The sequence below is a fragment of the Crinia signifera genome, chromosome 7 (genome assembly GCF_055691185.1).
Source record: "Crinia signifera chromosome 7, ASM5569118v1, whole genome shotgun sequence".
NCBI lineage: Eukaryota > Metazoa > Chordata > Amphibia > Anura > Myobatrachidae > Crinia > Crinia signifera.
Genome location: NC_139223.1, coordinates 134,631,536 through 134,648,291, shown reverse-complemented (window position 1 = coordinate 134,648,291; position 16,756 = coordinate 134,631,536). Strand labels below are relative to the sequence as shown.

At 41.3% G+C, this 16,756-nt stretch overlaps 1 pseudogene; it reads right to left on the bottom strand.

The window, feature by feature from the left end:
- Positions 1-320: 320 nt before the first annotated feature.
- LOC146021238 (protein FAM200C-like) lies at positions 321-929 on the bottom strand (annotated as a pseudogene).
- Between the last annotated feature and the right edge of the window lie 15,827 nt (positions 930-16,756).

The following is a 16,756-nucleotide window of genomic DNA, read 5'->3' as shown; positions in this document are numbered from 1 at the left end:
AGCATTTATAACCATGCTGAAGGAAACTGGATTGGGCTTCGCAGGAGGTGCGAACAAAAAATGTTTAAGTCTTTGTCTTCAAGTTTGCCTTCATCTGAAAACTTTTGAAGACTAGGAAACTGGTACAACTCCTGCCGACTTAAATTTTTTTTTAAGAAGGTCCAGTTTAGCAATAAATGCAGAGATTATCCCTTTGGCCTTGATGAAATTCATTTTGTCACCTTGAAGCTTTGTGTTAGTTTCATTCAGTTTATCAAACACATCAGCAAGGTAGGCCACATGAAGATGTCGTTCATCAAGAGCGTTGCTCAGACTTGAATCTATAGGCTGAAGAAACTCCACACTGTTTCAAAAAATTCAAAGAAATGCCACAAGCACTTTCCTCTTGACAGCCAATTTACCTCGGTGTGCAGGAGAAGACATTCAAATTCTTCATCATTCTCTTCACAGAGCTTGCGGAACAGACGGTCGTTCAAGGAATGAGCCTTTATATTGTTATTTGTATTTATAACTAATTTCAAGCATTCGTGCAACTCGTCACTCAAATTTTTAGCCACAAGGTGCTGTCTATGAATGACACATTGGACCACCAAAACACCAGGTACCGTTGTTTTCAAATGAACTATAAATCTGCAATATCGTCCAACCATAGATGCCGCGCCATCAGTTGCACACGCTAGAATATTTGTTAGAGAGATATTTTTCTCGGTAAAAAAAATCTACCTTTTTGCATATTGAGGAGCATTTTATATCAGATGTTAACGTTCCGGCAAACAACATTTCCTCCACTATCTCGTCATTCTTGTTGATGAAACGAACGTACGCCAACAACAATGCTTCATTGTCTCGATCTGTTGACTCGTGATCTGGTTCACAAATTCTGTATTCTTCAATACATCAATTAACGTTTCTTCTATTTGAGATGCCATCTCATCAATTCTTTTTGAAACAGTATCATTACTCAATGGAATTTATTGAGAAATTCCACTGGACCCAAGTAGCATAGTATTGATAATCTCCTTCCATGCGGGTAATATGTGTTTCCCCGATAGTGTGGGTTTTCCACATTTAGCTATTAATAAGGACAATTTATAAGAACAAAGCAGCCCCTTGTGCACACAGTATACATGCACACACAATATACATGCACAAAGCAAACACACAGTATACTGTACATGCACACAACATATGTACAAAGCATTAACATGAAACTCAGCAGGACACCCCCACCCCCCCCAGTGGAAAACAAAACAGTGGGTAACAAAAATATTTGCGCCCCCTCCCCCCCCGCTAGGAAAATCCCCCCCCCCCCCGTTAAAAGACAAGACCACCCCCCCTGGGCGCTTGTAGGGGGGTCCATGTGGTGCGGGGGTACCTGCGGTCAGGGTATGGGAGAGGTCCCTGCGGTGCTGAGTAGGACTTTGCCGGGGGCCCCGCAGTGACCTGGAAACAACGCGCTTTCCGCCGCCCGGCGGCTCGGGAAGCGCTTCTAACTTTGAAAACACTGGCCGCATGCTGATTGGCTGAGATTGAGGGGAGTAATGGACAGTTGCCCTGCAGAGACACACTTGGGCATGCCCAGCTGTGTCTCCATAGCACAACTGCCCATTATCCCCAGGAATATCATTTCATTGCATATAGATTCTATATATAGATTCTATATGCATGCCCGGCTGTGTGTGTTACAGTACAGTAGTGTACAAGGACCTGACACAGTGCAGTGCACCAGACCCATGTGTATTACACGCTTCCCTACACAGACTGTCACTACATCATCTGGAAATACTGACACTAATAGTTGCCTGGAAGTAACATTATCAATGGCTACACCACATACAGGGCCAGATGCACTAAACTTCAAAAGTGATAAAATGGAGAGTGATAAGCAGCCAGCCAATCAGCTCCTGTCTGACATGTTTCAAACACAGCCTGTGACATGGCAGGTAGAAGCTGATTGGCTGGCTGTTTATCACTCTCCATTTTATCACTTTTGAAGCTTAGTGCATCTGGCCCATAGCCTGGCAGCCATTGATGATGATTTTGATGACTAACATGTATGGCTGTGTGTGGTACAAATTTTGTACCACACACAGCCATACATGGCAATCATTATCATCAATGGCTGCCAGGCTGCGTACCGTAGTAGCAGGATGTATCATCAATTTCTGGAGGTACAGTGTCTAAATATATTTTGGGGTAAAATGTAAAACAGTTCCATGACCCCTGGCCTAGGGCACCTGGAACCTTTAATCAGGCTATGACCATAATTTATATGGAAGATTACATTTTTATGAATGAGTCATCCTGCCCCAACCACTCCTACAATGATTTAACTATGGTTAAACTATTTGTGGGCGCTCTACTCCTGACGTGGTGGAACCCCAGGAAAACCTGTTTCCAATTGCAGTTACAGCAAGTCGGTAAAAGCTGACTGATTAGGTGGGAGTGTTACTTTAAGGGACCAGAATATTGTCTAGTGGTACAGCATATAAGATAGCTGGTCAGTAAATGTATTTTATACTGCGATTGAATAACGTGTACATTTATAGTGAGATACTGATCAAATCTGTGTATTCTTGTATGCCAGAGAGAAATGAGTGACTAATGGGACCATAGATTGCACTGAACCCAATGGCAAGACACTCTTGGAATCCCCAGATTTATTTCAAGAGTTTGGATGCTTTCCTGGAGAGCATAATGTTCAGATAAATAGGAAAGATCACACAGATGTAAGAGCAATGATGGCATCTGGCACAGGGGATTAATGTACTGTTTGGTCCCAGAATACGGAACAGACCACCTGCGATGAAGTGAGACTGGCAGTCTCTCTGGAGTCACAGAAAAATGCATTAGTGGGTGTGAGGTATAAATGTTTATCATGATGCTGTTTCTAATCTAAAACCTCTTCCTTTCTTTTAAACATTTCCCTCACTCCTATTCATATGTTTTCCACATGGGCAGAAGAACAACTTGGGTGTACTAATATGGCTATGTGTGGAATCAGCGTGCACAGGTTTTCCTATCCGCTCTGTTAGATTCTTTCATACACTGTTGTGTTTTCAAACTACACTACAAAAGTGACAACTATAATGTTTCTCTGTAAGACTTTAATGTAAACCAAGGCACTAATTCCTCATCATTTTTATTCTGCCACATTGTCTTCTTTATTACACCCACAACATTCTGTCTCACCTACTGTATGTTCCTCTCCTGAGATAATGTTCTAGGTTGCAAAATTTTGCCCAAAAAAATGTGATGTTGGCAAAAAAGCCAGTGTGCTATAGGAAAGGTATCATATGCCCCTTTCAGACCGCACTTAAAAAACGGTATTTTGCTGATTTTTAACCGTTTTATAATGGTAATCTGTGCGGTCTGAAAGGTGCAGGACCACTTTACCATTTTACAAAAGCCGTTTTTGTAAAACAGTTAAAATGGAGGGTCCTACCCGTTTCAGACCCGGTATTTTGGCATCAAAATCGGGTCTGAAACGGTATTTAGGACCCAGCCAATGAGCTGGGTCCTAAATTCAGCGCAGTGAATATTTAATGAGCGCTCATCAAATATTCATAGCACTGGAGCCCCCCGCCGCCCCCCCCCCGCAATGTGTTTAAGAACACACACACACACACACACCCCCCCCCCGTGCAGCCGGTACCTCCCGTTGCAGATCCCGGCAGTACTGTATGGACGGATGCAATTATGAAAAAAAGTGTCTTTCGGAAAATGGCTGCCCCATAGGAAAACCTGTTTAAAAAAATCTGTCTTTCGTATGATGTGTGATGTTAACCCTGGGGGGGGGGGGGGGGGGGGGAGATTGTTAACCCGCGGGGGGAGGTGATGTATTTGGAAAGTTTCCAAAAACGGGTCTGCCAGTGTCAAAAAAACGGCACTTAAACGGTAATATGGTGAAAGGGGTTTTACCTGGCAGACCCGTTTTTGGAAAGTTTTCAAATACAGGGTCAAAGCCAGTTATGCGGTCTGAAAGCAGCAATAGTAATGCTGAAAATACTATCTCCAATTATCAACCCAATAAATCAACCATAGTTTGATCTGGCCACTAACACGGTTCTTTCACAGGGGTGGAACGGGAGAATGTTTCTCCCCAGTGCATAAATGCGGTAGCCATATGCTTTTGAATAACTCACAAGGGTAAATGTACTACATGGGAAGTTCTATTGCAGATGGAATAGAATGCAACCAATCTATAATCTTCTAGAATGTGCTAAATAAATAGAAAGTAGAATCTGACAGGTTGCTATGGGCAACATCCTATCTTCAATAGAACTCCATTTACCTCACAGAGTATGGCCACACAAAAGGGGCAATTCAGACCCGCTTGGTGCGGGACGAATTTGCTACCCCAGATGACTGTTGCGTACAGGGCGTTAGTGAATATGCATATGTGCAAACCCCCCCCCCCCCCCGGAGTGAACGCATTCGACAAGTTTCACACTCACCGGGGTGTACAATACCAGGATGGGCGGATAGGGGGCAGATGTGGGGGACCACGGGGTCCCCTGCAAAACTGGGGTACCCCTGCAAATGCGGACATGTCCATGCGTGGGTGTACCCCTGCAAACACAGACGTGTCTAAGGCCTGCTTGGGATGGGCGACTGACGTCACGTGACCTCAGCGCCCTCCCCTCAATTCGGGCCATCAACGGCAAGAATAAAAGTGAGTCTAGAATTACTTTTATTAGCAAAGGGAAGAAAAATCATTAGATGGTGTTTGGCGGAACGGGATTAACCTACTCGCTAAGCAGCGTATATATGCAGCTTAGCAAGCAGGTCTGAATAAGGCCCAATATCTGCTGCTCTCAGGCTGACAGATAATACGCATGTCGCTCTGCCAGACAGTTATCTGAAATTGTATACAATGTTTTAGATAAGAGAGGAGATGTTAATCCACACCCAATAAATTTAGTCTGGGTCCCGACTTACTGTACGTAAACAGATACCGTCTATCGAAAACCGCTTTAGAATAGGCTTTATTTATACCAGAAGGCATCATATATTTTATTGATAATTTTTTTTCAAATACATTTATTACCGACTTGGGAAGATAAAGAATAAATAAACATTTGAAGGTATAAAATGTTTTGAAGGTCTCAGCTGAGACACCTTGTTTATTCCAGTTTGAAACACCCACCGGTGTAAACTTCTGATTCGAAATATATGGCTATAGCTGTCATTAAGGCTACAAATATGAAGGGATTATTGTCAAATGGAAATGAATGTAGTTATTTTATGATGTCATACAATTAGGCAAAAGATTTACTGTACTCTGCTGTTGACTGTTAAACCACGGTCGTACATAGAAATGAGAACTTGCTCTATTAGCATATATAGATTTGTATTGTTATAGATGCTTAAGTATGATTGCCAATTTTAGCTGCATGCGAGAGAAAAGATATATTATAGAAAATGATATGCTGCGGAGAAATAATCACGCCATTCCTTCATTAGATAATGTTTATTTATAGCAAAATATATATCAAACGCTACTATTCCATTAAACTTTTGACTGTCTTTTTACCTATAAAATTTGATATTGTTGTGGCAGCTGTAGTGCGCAAATTATTGCTATAGTACAGCTGCTCTGTGTGAGATTTATACACGTACTTCTTGCCTTAAAATTATGTGCATATTTATTTCGTTTTTTACAGCTCATGTCCTTTATTTTAATGATAAAAGGTGAGCAAAAGAGCAAAATAATAAAATGTATTTTATGCTCATAAAGTTTTGCCATAACGAAAAAGTTCACTTATTTTATCTTTACTGTATAGCCGATATATGCGCATGTTATTATATGTAAATCTACCTTAACATTAGTTTTTGGGAATTGTGTTTTAATGTCTTTTACTTTGCATTTTGCTGTCTTTATTAGTAATATTTCTATATATCAAAACCATAAATCAATCAACTTAGTAAACAGTTGCAGTGGTCAATGCTCCCAATAGGAGGCCTTTATTGAAAACAATGTTCCAATAATGTAGTATCTTTGTTCATATTCACATGAGTTTCCACATGGGAATGGCCTAAGGGAGGCGTTCTGTGTCAATTCCAAAGCTATAAATGACTCAATTACAGGCAGCTCTTACAGTGTGTCATCCATGTCTGCAGGAACATCCCATGCTGATTGCATCCCTCTGCGACGCCACAGTTCCAAAGCAGCGAGGTGAGAACCTGAGGCAATCCTGGACCTTCTCTCAGAAGAGCCAATTGTCTTCCAGCAGTCAAAGGGCTGAGATCTTGTCTGAGTTGGGTAATAAAGATTCAGTGTTAATCAACTACATGGAGTGAAGTATCAGAAGGTCTGTTTGAGCTATATAGGGGCCTTATTCTGGTTCACTCTCAGAGGCAAATTCCTGCTCAAATGGACAAAACCATGTGCACTGCAGGGGGGGGGGGGGCAAAGGTAATTTGTGCAGAAAGAATTAGATTTGGGTGGGGTTTTACCTCAAAGTGAGATCTATATTGCAGTGTAAAAATAAAGCAGTATTTACCCTGCACTGAATTAAAATAACTCACCCAAATCTAATTCCAGTTATATATATATATATATATATATATATATATATATATATATATATATATATATATATATATAGTGCGCACATATTGTGCAAGCTTTAAAGAGAATATTTGAACATTCACATCAGTCCCTGCCCCAGTGGAGCTTACAATCTACATTACCTGCTACTAGGGTTACCAACTCATCCCTTTAATTCGGGACACATATTAATTACACAGGTTCTGTGGCAGTTTAAAACCAGGTGAAAGCCAGCCACAGTGTAATTAATATGTGTCCCGAATTAAAGAGATGAGTTGGTAACCCTACCTACTACATATATGTGCACACACAGACATTCTAGGGTTCATTTCTTGGTAGCCAATTAGCCTACCTTTATATTTTTGGATTGTGGGAGGAAACCGGAGTACCTGGAGGAAACCCACGCAAGTACGGGAAGAATATACAAACTCTGCACAGTTAGGGTCATTGTGGGAATTGAACCCATGACCATCCATGATGCCATGTAAATATAGAAGTAGGTGGCATGCTGGAAATATGATGTGTTTGTGAGCAGCACTGTTGTCTCCCATCAGGGGCTTTTCATTTGTTTCAGATCCATCTGCCTGGAGCTTGTTTGTTCTATCTGTGTTGTAGCAAAATTAAAGTGTAAGCTCCATAGGGACAGGGTATTTGTGTACTTACTTAAAGTTGTGATGTATTGTGTGCATGCAAATTATATTCAGTAATTGCTTTAGCAACATGGATTCAACACTAAATTTCCAAAGTAATGACGTCAGCAGCCATTGCAGTGGATTTTGTTATGGTTGAAGTGCTGTGATAACTTAGGGTCTAATTCCATTCCGATGGTGAGGGGTCTGCGCATTTGCTTGCGCGTTTATGCGCATGTGCAGACCTCGGGAGTAAACAGCTTCAGCAAGTTTTACAATCGCCCAGTCGTTTGCTAGAAAAAGGGGGCGGGCGGGGCGCACTCCAGGCCAGAGCAGCGGAACTCCCAGCATTTTATGGGTGTTGCCATGAAAACGCTGGGTGTGCCTCTGGGAATGTAGGTGGTCCGATACCTGTTCGGGGTTGGTGGCTGCTGTCACATGACTTCAGCACCCGCCCCATCTTCAGTGATCAGCGGCAGAAATAAATGTAATTTCAGACTGACTTTTTTCCGAAGGGGAAAGAAATCTTTCATTGGTCGGCGTCGGCGACCCTTGTGCACCATACACCCTGCGGCCCTTGTGCACTATATACCCTGCACCCATTACAGCTACGCCACTGGCCAGGCCAACATTATCTGTGGCAACTCAGGGAACTTCTCTGGACAACTGAAGAGATTACAACTTAACTGAATCTGATAGATTTAATTAAATGTTGAGTTTTAAAAAAACTTTCAGCAGCAGGTCTGTCCTGACAAATGTAATGGTAGACAGTCATAAAAAAGGAATAAAGCACTAAGGCAGTCAATATTTAAGCAGCTATAATGCGCTTTAGTTTGTGACACAAATTGCATAGGATAAAAGAGAATAGATGCAATTAAAAATACATAAAAATCCACAGCAAAGATAAAAAAAATGTTTTAATTTTTTTTCTTTTTGCAACAGATACAAAGCTCAGGTAAATGGTACAACATTAAGAAAGCCAATATTTGCCCTAATTATATAAAAAGAAATGAAAACATAATGACAACTGTAAAGCGTTGCGTGTGTTTACATTTGCTATATTCTCTCCCTCTGCGATATTTCATAGAACAATGAAGACGAAGAAGCGTCTGGGGATTTAAAATAGGTGACTAGTTTCTATATTCTTTGTTTATGTAAATGAAAGCTAAGCGTCATAATGGGGAAACAGTAATGGCTTTCTTCCCTGGGAATGCATCATTTATCAATTGCATCATTGTTACTGCAGTGCATGCTCAACTGAAACCTAATGTATATAAAATGACATACAAATCCTCCGTAATTGTTGTGGTAACATTAGCACTGTGATATCCCGTAAACATAACACTACAGATACATTCCTAATAAATCATTATAATTTATATCTCAACTAATTATAGTACAGAGAATACCTCACTATGGGTTATACTTGCAACATTCAGGTTCCAATTACTCCTATTAAATGATAAAATTGCTGGCGGGAGATTTATTGCATGTGTGACATATTTGTCAGAATTCAAAAGTGGCCTGAACGCCTGGAAAATGAGGAGAATCAAGTGCAAGGTAACTATGTTTTGCTTTATAGCATAAGCATCCATCAGTTAAACTAATGACATCATTCTTTAGACATATTCAATGCACGTCTGCATGCGTTTAACAGACTGCGTTTTTGTGAAAATTAGTCACTTACAGGAACTCGTCTTTTTGATTAACTGTTTGTGTCAGTTGGCAACTGAGAATTATGTCCCAGGTTGTGTGATAGAACACGCAGTCCGCATGGCTCCTGTGTAGTCTAAGCTATAGTAATGCAGAAGAGAAACTGCTGCAAATCTATCAATGACGTTTACTTGCAGTAATTTATTTTACAATGTGAACTGTGACAGAGATATGAGAAACTATCAGATACATGCCCAGTGGAATTTAGCACCAATTTGCACCACTTCCTGCGAAGTCTCAAGCCCAGTTCTAGGGTACCGTCTGCCCTCAACCTCTGAAGCCGCCTCCCCCCCAAATTCAATATAAGTTATAAATGGGGGATAAAGTTATAGTAATTTTTGTAATCCTTCAATAATTCAATAAGGACTTTATACATATATTGTACTAGTTAAAAGCCTTTGAAAATGACAGTTTTTACGTCTTTTCACTTTGAGCTGTGACAGTTTTTAGCTGACAAACTCCCCACCCATCCCCAGTCCCTATCTGCTCCTACGTACAATCTCTGTCTTCACAGCTCCCTTTCTCCCTATACAGCAAGGATAAACAGATTCATGTCTCTGCAAAAATTGCTTTAAATCACTCGAAAAATGGGTCTGCGGACATTTATCCATCGATCTGTACTTGCACAGTGGAGTCTGAGTGCTCTATTGCTTAGACTCCTCAACGCGGCAGAGGTTCAGGCATGCGTAGTGGGGTCTGAGCACCAGAGTACTTAGACCCTACTGCTTCCGTTGCAGCTTCCGGCAGAGAGGAGGAGCCGACCGAGGAGGCTGCACATGGGCCTCCTCCTCTCTTAAGCTGCCCCTGTATAAATAACCTATATTATTATAAGCAAATGCACCTACATACAGTATGAACATACAAAACTGCTACTGAGCATGTCGAACATTTTACACCATTTAATGGGCAATCAAGGTGGACAAATGTAAGTCTGGATTATTTAAACTACAGTACAATGATTTATGGAAGGGTAGACCTAGGCCCTTATTCTGTTCTAAGCGGTAACGGCCGCATGCGGCCGTTCCGCCGATGTTTTCGCTCTGCGCATGTGCAGAGGGCACTCTGCGCATGTGCAGGCGAAATCGCCGCACATTTTTTTTTAACGCCGCAAAGGGGGCGTAGAGGGGCGTGAGGGGCTACTAAGCCTCATTACCCTATGCATACGCCCCGCGTTTCATGGGCGTTCCCATGCAAACGCGGGGCGTATGCATGGTAATAAGGCTGTGACGCATGTGTTGGGGGCGGGCATCTGACATCGCCGGATGTCAGCTGCCCGGCCCCATACATGCTTTTACACGTAGTCCGTGAGGTCTATGGGTGCGGGAGCTGGTGGAGCGTGCGGCCCTGCCTTCGATGGTCGATGACCATCGAATGCAGGGGGCTGCTCCAAGATGGTGGAGGCGTATCCCCCGCCATTTTCATGCGGACCGCCACATGTCCGCGTACGGACGGCCGTGGCGATCCGTATTGAAGGCGGGGATTCGCCTGCACGGTCGGAGCCGCATATGCGGCTCCGGCCGTTCCAACCAGAATAAGGGCCCTAGTTAGGAATAGAAGTTAATACAACTGTATTAACAGGGCATAATGTACATCAGTCACATGTCCACTTTACTTTATAATACCACTTTATAGGGACAATAAGAAACTAATGCACTGTGACATCTGCTAGACTATACTTTCTGAGGGGTGAGCTGGATTAAGATAATGGAAAATGATCTTAATGATAGTTATAATAACTAAATTATGCGGCAACATATTATTGTACTGTATACGTTACATCTTCACACAATATAGTATAACTATGCACGCATCATAGAATAGCTGGATTTCTGTATATTTTCTACATTAGTATTTATATACCACCACCTCTCCCTTCCCCTGCAGACATTTAACATTCATACACATTAAGGACTAAATGGTGGCATCAGCCTTTAGTTCTATGTAGGATCTTTAGTACATCTGGCAGAAGTGGACCTGCTTGCCCCAGTTTATATGGCTAATATTTTTTTCAGAAACCCTTTAGATTTTTTTTTTTGCATGATTGAAACCTATTAAAACCCATAATTCAAAAAATGTACACTTTGTGGTGTCTTCTACAAAGTGACTCTGGTTTGAAGTAAACAAGCAAATTTCAATCGTTTTTTTGTTTTGGGTGTGTTCGTAAAAGATTAGTGCACAAAATATGACACTGTAAGTTGTGCAGAAATGTATGACATAGTAATAGGACAATGGGTCTTAATAGGTTAAAACTTATTCAACATGATTATTTTATTATTATTTTTACAGCCCAAGTCATCCATCACTTGCCAAATTCTAACCCATCATATCCACTGCAGCCAACAGAATCTTCACTTAACCACAGCCAACAGCTTTAGTCAAAGCATTGTGCCCTGCCCTGCCACTGTGTGTCTTACTCAAGAAGTTACTGCATCACTGACCTGAACTGGGTATGACTACATGACATCACACTGCAATGTTTCTGTCCTTCACCGCATCTGAGCCACCTGGAATAGCCCATTGATGAGCCATCTGGAACAGTCCAGTACTGTCTGCCTAGGACAGGCTAGTAAGTACTTTAATGTAGTGCAGTAAATGTGGGTTCTGTCAGTGGTTGTTTTATTATACCTGCTATTGGACAGTGCTCTTGTGCAGATGCTCAGCTGGATGGGCCACGAGCCTGTCCTGGAATAACACCACCAAAAAAGTGCTGCATCTTTAGATAAATATATTTCTCTGGGAAACGGACCTTTTTTTCCTGGGTGATTAGTGTGGAAAATAAAATTGCAGCTGGAAGTAGGGTGGGTATTTTAGGTAACTAATTAAGGATAAGGTCTTCTCTGAAAGGACAACCATAATAATTGGCTCATTAACTCTTGGTTCTAGTAGGCACTGTCAATAAACGAAAATTGATATACGTCAATTAAATCAATGAAATATATTTAATGACAGTTAAAATACACTAAAAACATTTACTAAATTAATTCATGGACCCAGTATGAATAGTCACCACACTTAAGTCTTAGAACCTGCACTAATCCGATGATATAGTTGATTGAGTCCTTATTAGCCACTTTATGGTATCCTGGTAATAATATACTGGCCTCAGACCGATGGCAGAAGATGAAATTAGCCAACTCGGGAGTCCTCACTACTGCGAGTGATCAGGTGTCCATAGATGAAACTGGCATGGGACTTACTTTGGAATGGAAGCGAGGATCAGATGAATAAGCAGGTGGTGGAAGTCTTCAGGGGTAGAAAGAAGTGAACTTTCTCCAAAAGTGGGTCCAGAAAGCACCAATCACCAACGCGTTTTGCTGTACTAACTGACTGATTTATCAGGGTGTCTCTCCATGTTGATGGAGACCATTTTTATACCCTATTTACTTCCTGGGTCATTTGCATAGTTCATTGATTCATTTATATTACGTAATAAATTAATAAAACTTACTTGGCGACAACAATAGAAACAATAATAAAATATCTTAGACATTTCAAAAATCAGTATTTAGATTAAAATACACATAATAACAAATAAAATTATAAGGATCCATCCGGCAGACGCAATCATATGTGGCCATATGTGGAATATTGTGTGGCAAGTGTACAAATTTAATCTGCTAGGTAACACACTATAAGAATTGCTCGTATTATAAGGATCTTTGCTATTACAGCCTTCGTTCTAGCTGGTTATGTCCCTGTTGCAGTTCATGGGGACAAAAATTATTAAGAACTACAGCTCAGGACCAGAGTCAAAAATGTAGAAGGGGATCCCTAGTGAAATTTGTCAGCAAGAGGAGATGATGTTATAGGAGTAAACCTGATAGAACTGAATTCCACCTTTTTTGAAAAATGGTTATTTCCTTTAAATTTTCCAAAGCAGTCTTGTAATGTCATCATTTATTTAAACCACTTTTCGTTTTCTACAGAGCTATAAGTGATCCTGCTATAGAACATTTCGGGATTATCATTCAGTCTTGTCAGAACAAAGTACATCAATAATTGATCATATCATGTATATTGCAATGAATGTGGACATTACTTTGTAAAATATGTTGTATGAATATTAGAAGAAGCTTTTTGTTCTTTTTAATTGAAACGGGAAGATTAGATCTGTGTATATTATATAAGGTAAAATGATACATTATGTAAAATGCAGGTTATAAGGATTAATACCTATGACACTCTTGAGTCAAGACAAAGAGCATATTAAAATAATTTAAATTGGAAATTAGCACACAATTGGATATCAATGTATAAAAACACACAACAAACGTAACTATATTCGTTTAAACAAAAAAACTTAATTCAAGCAGGAAATACAAGTAATTGAAGTTAGAATATTGTTCATAATTTAGGCCAGCTATTTGCTTTTTAAAAACTTGTTAAATGTTTACATTTTTAGCAGAAAATTTTTTGAGCCTTCTGGACCATGTTCAGATCTGTTCAGCTTGCCTTTTCTGTGGAATTTTCACATTTTTGTTCAAATTCCTTGAACCAATTTGAGAAACAGCGAGTTTCAGCATCTTTATCAGTGAGGTATATACAAGGGGATACCCAAAAGAAACTTGAATTAATTTATAAAAAGTAGTGTATTTGTTTGTACATTTCGAAGCTTCAGTCATCTTCAAAATACTCTCCACTTGAATCAATAGATTTGTCCAAACATATTTGTTTTTATTGCTCAAAACATTTTTTAAACTCATCGTCATTGATGCCTTTTTGTACTTATGTGATTTTTTGTTTCACCTCTTCAAAATTAGCAAACCATTTTCCTTTAAGGTCTCTTTTCATCCGAGGAAATAAAATAAAATCGCATGGGATGAGATTGGGTTAATATGGTGGGCAAGCCAAAGGTGTCATGACATTTTTTGGTTAAAATATTAAAAGATGCTTAACACTGCTGTGTGGGCAAGTGCATTGCCATTATGAAAGAAATCTGGATGTTTTTTTCCCACAAATTGTAACAAAATCTTCTCAAAACTTCCAAATAAAAACTTTCGTTGAGTGCTTGACTGTGGGTACAATTCTGTGCACAATCCTTCTCATATAAAAGAAAGACAAGAGCAATGTTTTCACACCCACCCAACACAAAAATAGGCAAAGGATTGAATAATTTATTGAAAAAAAATTACTGGAGTCAAACACTACCTTTCACTGCAACGTCGGTGAGTATACTGACGGGTTCCGCATACATTTACCTAGTGGTGGAAGACAATACTACAACTACCCGACCCACTAGAATATGATGCCTGTTTCCTTTTGGTTCCCCCTTGTACACTGTAGCCACAATATTTACAAAGGGCAGGTGCAACCAGATTGTGCTGGTAAATTGAGGTATTATTTGTCCTGCCACAGTTTGGTATGAACATCTCACAGAAAGGGTCAGATTATAAGGATGCTTTGCAGGCCCAAGAGTACACTGCCATAAACATTTCTCCTTGGCTGGCTTCAGCCTACCAGTGTTAGAGACATGATCTTTGCAGCCTTTACTTAGCTAGAGTCTGTGGTCACTAAGGGCCTTATTCTAGTTCACTCTTTCTGACAAAATCCTTTTTAGATGGACAAAACCATGTGCACTGCAGGTGGGGCAGATGTAACTTGTGCAGAGAGAATTAGATTTGGGTGGGGTTTTACTTCAAAGTGAGATCTATATTCAGTGGCGTATCTCTAGCACCGCAGCCCTCGCGGTCGCGGGGGGGGGGGGCGCTGTGCATATGGGGGCGCCGGGGGGCTGCGGTGCTATAGTAATCAACCCCCCCCCCATCCCCCGCAGGCTTACCTGGCCGCGCCTCCCGGCTCCCCTCCTGGCTTCAATCAATGCTATGGAGACGGACCACGATAAAATGGCCGCCCTGAAACTGTCTGCGGTATGGGGTTGGTCATTTTATTGTGGTCCGTCTGCATAGAATTTATTGAAGCCAGGAGGGGAGCCGGGACGTGCGGACAGGTAAGCATGCGGCAATGGGGGGAGGGGGCACGGGGGGCAGGCATGGGGGCCGGCCGGACGGGCGGGGAGGGGGGGCGCCCCCCCATTAACGGCGAGGGGGTTTCCCAAACAAAGCTACGCCGCTGTCTATATTGCAGTGTAAAAATAAAGCAGCCAGTATTTACCCTGCACAGAAACAAAATAACTCACCCAAATCTAATTCTTTCTGCACATTTTACATTTGTCCCCCTGCAGTGCACATGGTTGTGTCCATCTAAGAAGGATTTTGTCAGAAAGAGTGAACTAGAATAAGGCCCTATGTACCCAAAGCTGCTGCTGCAAAACATCCTCATTCCACACATGTGAGTTTCCCCTCTGAGTCTTTCATTCTGCTCTGTCCATTGCATTGGACATGCCCCTGAATTCTCCTACACAACAGACAACATATACGATGACTCAGCAGAGCAACATCAAGCAGAGGGGACTCCCAACTGCCCCGCGGGACTCTGCCGTCCCCGGGTAGGATGCAGGACAGTCCCCAAAAAACTAGACTGTCCCACGAAAAAATGGGACAGTTGGAAGGTATGCATAAGCCAAGTATGACCTGAAGGAGAGAGTGCGGATGCCAGCTAGGCCACCAGATTATACCTACTGGGCAGCTGATAACACCCCTCCCCCCATTTTACACACACACACACCCATACACACATACACACACCCATACACACATACACCTCCAACTTGATTTTCTGAAACTGTGTAATAAATTATTCCTTCCAGTCTGAATTTTTGGTTTATAAGTAGTTGATAACAGGCATAAAACGTTTTGCTAATGGGAGCTATTTAAAAATAAATAAAAACATCTTTTTTTGTTGAATTGAAAAAGCTGTTAAAACTATTGGCACATGACGAATGAAAAGCAGATTTGCAGAGTAAGAGAAAAAAAGCTGCTTAATAAAACTGCAGCCAAATAACAAGGTGTCCATGAAAAATTAACCTGTGTTTTGGGTCGGGCTCCACATTGCTGATTTCAGGAGATTGTGTTTTCCAGATTTACAATTAATTTAGCATTTTCTTTTGTTTAAAGGATAATGTGCAGTTTGATTTAAAGCACCAACCTGCACCTCTACGGCTGATTGACACACAGCTACGAGCTACCGATGTGTTCTGCTGTATACAGCTTCCATCAGCATATTCAGCCCCATTAGACTGATTCATGCACAAATAAAACATCCATAAATGCATGTACATGCACAAATAAAATTGTTGAGAATTAAAGCATGTCTGGAAAGTGCTCAGAATCATTTCATTACCCACCACCAAGGCCGGAGGTAGTAAGTCAATCAGCAGAAACGATACAACTGTAAGATTTAAATGGCATACACACAGGGCGATTTAAGCCCTATTTCTAAGTGATCTGACTAGATCGCTTAGAAATCAAGCATGGATCGCTCTGTATGTACATCCTATAGCAATGGAGATGCATAGTGTATCCTGCTTGGATCGCAGTGCTTTGCCTATAAGCATAAGCAAAACACTGTTCCACACAGATCGCTCAGAACACATAACAGGCGCATCGCATGTGGGCAACGATGTGTGCTGAGTGATCTGTGCTTAGGCAGCTCGCTCAGCACGGTACAAACCGCGCCCCTGTGTGTACGGGGCTTAAGTGTTCCTAGAGATGCCGGCCAAGGTAATACCTATGCACTAGAATACAGGAAATGGGGTATAGTTACAAGGTTAACAGAGCTGACAATAACGACACAAGTTCAGTGAGTTCAATAGGGATGCGGTCATTTGGTCTACTGCATTATGGTCGACAGTCATTAGGTCGAATCCATTAGGTCGACATGCTAAAAGGTCGACATGACTCTAGGTCGACATGGGAAAAGGTCGACATGATTCTAGTTCGAAAGGTCATTAGTTCGACAGGTC